This window comes from Alosa pseudoharengus, unplaced genomic scaffold (assembly GCF_046254945.1).
Source record: "Alosa pseudoharengus isolate Yale_2024_CS ecotype anadromous, Long Island Sound unplaced genomic scaffold, YU_APseudo_1.1 YU_APseudo_1.1_scf_1, whole genome shotgun sequence".
NCBI classification, from domain to species: domain Eukaryota; kingdom Metazoa; phylum Chordata; class Actinopteri; order Clupeiformes; family Clupeidae; genus Alosa; species Alosa pseudoharengus.
The window spans coordinates 21951210-21955131 of record NW_027468564.1 but is presented as its reverse complement, the minus strand read 5'-3'; the positions used below and the strand labels follow the sequence as shown (position 1 = coordinate 21955131).

At 39.1% G+C, this 3922-nt stretch overlaps 1 long non-coding RNA gene across 2 annotated transcripts; it reads left to right on the top strand.

The window, feature by feature from the left end:
• The first annotated feature begins 281 nt into the window (after positions 1-281).
• On the top strand, positions 282-1767 carry LOC143127572 (uncharacterized). Of its 2 annotated transcripts, XR_012987660.1 has the most exons (3): positions 282-328; positions 976-1120; positions 1286-1767. It is a non-coding gene; the product is annotated as an uncharacterized LOC143127572 (long non-coding RNA). The 2 variants fall into 2 exon arrangements; XR_012987658.1 differs by lacking the exon at positions 282-328 and having other exon boundaries at positions 902-1120.
• Positions 1768-3922: the final 2155 nt, after the last annotated feature.

Below are 3922 nucleotides of genomic sequence, written 5' to 3'. Positions count from 1 at the left end.
GCTGGTTTAACGAGCACGGACACCAAGCTCAATGACTACAAGCAAGAGCAAGTCACACATGAAGTGTTGTGTTGTTGGCTGCACAGAACAACACAAATCCTTGCACTTTCTCCCAGCCAAAGACGACAGAAGAACCGAGTGGCTCCACTTCATTGTCGATGGCCATGTTCCAGCAACAGTCGGCAAAAAAATTGTGGTGTGTGCGAACCACTTCAAGACAGACTGCTTTGAAAACTTAGGACAGTACACTACAGGATTAGCCATCAAACTTCGTTTGACATAGGGATCTGTACCTACTGTTCGTGGCAAGTCACAAGATGAGAGACATGTAAGTACTTTCAAATAATGACTTTTGTGTTTCTATCGCAGTTAAGCATGAACTAACGTTAGGCTGTTCGTGTTTTGCCATTTAGCACAAGCTAACGCAAACATTACGGCTAACTTTAGCCCTGCATCTGCTTGGAGTGAGCATTTCCTCCATTCCAAATTGCAAATGCAGCACACAGCCGATCGAGTCATATTTGACAATCCCAGTCAATAATATCTGAAAGTAATGATTTGAAAATGTTGTCTAGACGCTAGACCTCCATTAAATATTGTCATGTTATCCACAATTGAGGCGACCAACAGCTAAAAGCCCTTAGTATAAGCTAATGTTAGCTTGTAGCCTCACTTTATAACGTTATCCAGTGTTTGCACATTTCCCCTATAGCTCTATTTCATTTAAGCTGCAAGGGTTTGTCACAATTTGTAGTCGTTTTGTCCTTACTGATAAGGAGTTAGATATGGTCATGTTATCTACAATGAAGGTGGCCAGTAAGCTCTTGGTCTAGGCTAATGTTTGCTGTTGTAAATAAAGCGAGATATAGTACTGACAGTGCAAGAAGTTGTAGACTCAGTTTTTAGCTCAAAGTAAACGTGCATATTATGTGCATGCCATTATTTTCATGTTTGGTTTTCTCTTTACTGCGCAAGACTCTACCTGGCTGCTCTGCATTACAATGAGGATGCTGCACGAGACCAGGCCACCTTATCCTCTGGGGACCCTCTCTACAGGATGCATTTCCCAAAGTACAGGGAGAGTGCAGGGTGAAACCCATCAAAACCGAGACAACATTCCGTAAGTTACATAATTTTTTATTTATCAACAATAAAAGATCTGTTCATTTTGCATGCTATTGCACTATGGTGTCTTTACAATGAACAAAACAATAAATAAATGTACAATGAAATACTTTACAAACTATGTACATAGTTACAGAAGTGTTTGTGAAATATTGCACAGGGTATGTGGAACACTTGATGGGCTTCATCATGGGCGAGGTCTTTGTGGACCAAGAAGCATACAGGGAGGAACTCCTGAAAATAAGCATTCCTCCGGACCTGTCCTCAGAGTTTGAGCACCCAGAGAAGGAGGAGGAGGTGATCGCCAACTATGTGTCTCACTTCAATCCAGGGGAGGCAGTTTGAAGCCCACGTATTGTCCTTGGCTGTCAGGAAACTCCCGACGAACACGCAGGACCACACATGACGGGATGACGACCCTTATTCTGCATCCAAGGAATCCCCAACACCAACTGACAAAGCTCCTGTAGGCAAGCTATCTGTAACGACTAAAAAAAAAAAAAAAACATTGCAGTAGTTAGCAGGTTACATAATCTGTCAGTTCTGTCAAAAGTGCAAAGTGCACAAAGTGCAATTGTCATATTGCATATGTCATGTTTCATTTCTGTTTTGTGTAATAAATATATTGTAATTTTATTTATATTTAAATGTGTCACGAGTGTATGTTTGATACCTGTTGAATTTGCAGACAATAGCCATACATAAAAAGAAAGAACAATTGGGGCATGTGTTGGTGTGTAAGGCCATTAGTGACCTATGAACATTAGTAAGACTAACATCTGCTTTTGCTGATAAAAATGGTAGCCTGTCACTTCTCATAAACACTGGGAAAAACTAATAAGTAGCTTAATAAATAACACATACTGCTCTATTCCCCGTAGCCATAAGGCCCCATGGTCAGCTCTGTATATGTTCAGTGCGTTCTGAAGAGAATAAACATTCAGGCACACCGGGTATAAACCTGTCTGCTGCAGACGTTGTGTGATCTATAATGATATGGTAAGGTGAGTGCTATGCTAGCACAGTAGCATTATTCGTAAATGAGTGAGTAATATGGCAGCATACTCGCTAGCTCATTTGTAAATAAGTTAGTAACACGGTAACATATTTGCAGGCCTTTCTGTAGCTTAGAAAAGTTACCTGTGTAATCTCCTGGCAGCATATACTCTGCCTCAGTTGGCATTGCCCAACAATTTCCACAAGCACACCTATATAATAATTAAAATAATAATAATAAAAGCTAATCAAGTGCTGTGAATCTAGTGAAGTTTCAAATACAAGCAAATGTTAAATATTGTAAAAAGACTGGCTTTGTCACAAAAAATTACATTACGTTTACTTCGTAACAGGCTGAACAGGGTGAAGGCTAATAGCCAAGACTAATTTGGCACGTAGGAGAGATAGCAAATACATTGATTTAAAAAGTTAACAAACCATTCAGCAACTGCTTGCAGCATTCGTGAAGGTGTTTCTGCAGGTGGCTCCTCTTCATCTTGATCTGGGTCCGACTCTGGGTCGAAAATGTTGGGCTAGAGTGCGCCTCTGTATTCTGTCATTTTCACCCAAGCAGTGGAGGTTTTCACATGAAGAAAACGAACAGCGTAAACATCTGACAGGTGGGGCGTGGTCAGCAGTAGCTTATTTGCATAAAAGTGATAGAGTCCTTAAATGGCTCATTCTGAAAGGGACTGAAGCTGGCAAGAATTAGGCTGCAGAGATCTCTTTATGTGAGATTGATTTTGTGCAAAAAACTTTATGAACATGTTTTGTATAGCCCATAGACCTATTCTAACTTGTTTAAAAAAAAGGTATAATATGTCTCCTTTAAACCAAAACGTTGACTGAAAAGAGGAATATAAAATCATCTTTTGGAAATTGATCTTAATGCCTTAAGTGAAAAATGAGGAAATATCTAACCTTTAAGGACACCAATTTTCTTAGTGAATGAATAATGTATCATAAATAAATAAATGTTCTTCCTTAAAATACAGGGGTCAGTATTGACACCCCTATGTTAAATTCCCATAGAGACAGGCAGATTTTTATTTTTAAAGGCCAGTTATTTCATGGATCCAGAATACTGTGCATCCTGATAAAGTTACCTTGGCCTTTGTAATTAAAATAGCCCCACATCATCACATACCCTTCACCATACCTAGAGATTGGCATGGGTGTTATTTCAGTTAGCCTATTAGCTGGTTTGATTTGCATTGAGCTCAATGAGCATCAAACCAGCTAATAGGCTAACTGAAATAACACCTGGCCTTTAAAAATAAAAATCTGCCTGTCTCTATGGGAATTTAACATAGGGGTGTCAATACTTATGACCCCTGTATTTTAAAGAAGAACATTTATTTATTTATTATACATTATTCATTCACTAAGAAAATTGGTGTCCTTAAAGGTTAGATATTTCCTAATTTTTCACTTAAGGCATTAAGATCAATTTCCAAAAGATGATTTTATATTCCTCTTTTCAGTCAACTTTAGCATGGGTGCCAACACTTTTGGCCATCACTGTATTGTTCATATTTCCATTTGTTGCCTCATCCGCATTTAATGAAAACATGGTAATTTTGAGTTTTACAGACAACTCAGTTTTCCAATGAGCAGCAATACTGTGTGTGCTCATGAAGGAGGTCTGCACATTTGATAACGACAATCTGGAGACGGCGCTTTTGTCTTCAGCAACAGATTGTATAAGGTTGACAAGAGGTTGCGATATGGTGAGGGACAGGTCGTGTTGCGCTATGAAAGAACATTCGTAGCCTACTTTCTAAACGTAAAAACGGTCAGC